At 61.6% G+C, this 602-nt stretch overlaps 1 protein-coding gene across 1 annotated transcript in view; it reads left to right on the top strand.

Moving 5' to 3' along the window:
• LDLRAP1 (low density lipoprotein receptor adaptor protein 1) overlaps window positions 1–602 on the top strand; it is a 12041-nt gene that overhangs the window by 10405 nt on the left and 1034 nt on the right. The window lies entirely within an intron of this gene.

The following is a 602-nucleotide window of genomic DNA, read 5'->3' on the forward strand; positions in this document are numbered from 1 at the left end:
CCCTGTCGCAGCGCGGTTGCATCGGGGCAGCTCTCATGCACCGATTCACGCCCCTGAGCACCTTCAGAGCTTGCGGCCGTCACTTCACTTGGCTTCGGTCATGCTCTGGTCCAAATTCACAGCTTCCCAGCACGTGCACGCTGAGCAATCCAGCAATGTTAAACAAATCCAGTTTTTTTCAGGTGAGTTTTCCTGCCTGTCCTCGTGCCGGCAGACCGCAGCGGGGTGACGGGGATGGTTTAGTGTGTGGGGGTCCCGTCCCCTGGGTCAGTGCGTGGAGCTGGAGAGGCCCCGGTTTGGGCAAAGAGCTTCCCGGGGTGCGGATGCTGCGGGGGTTCTGCTCCGGCAGGGAGGTGCTGGAGGAGGGAGTCGGGCAGCGGCAGGGCTGGGCTCAGCACCGTCACCTCCCCAGGAGCTGCTCAGTGTTTGCAGCGGCACAAAAACTGCCGGCTCAGCCCTGAGGAGACAGACCTTCGTGTCTTGCTGGGCTCTCAGGGAGGATTTACAGCTTCCCCTGCCGTGGGAGCCCTTGCCCAAGCCGTGCTCCATCAAAGGGCTGCTTGAATTGATGTCTCGGTGTCCTCTGCTGTCCTCACCTCTGT

Source organism: Pterocles gutturalis, unplaced genomic scaffold (genome assembly GCF_000699245.1).
Source record: "Pterocles gutturalis isolate BGI_N339 unplaced genomic scaffold, ASM69924v1 scaffold2204, whole genome shotgun sequence".
In the NCBI taxonomy this organism is placed as follows: Eukaryota; Metazoa; Chordata; class Aves; order Pterocliformes; family Pteroclidae; genus Pterocles; species Pterocles gutturalis.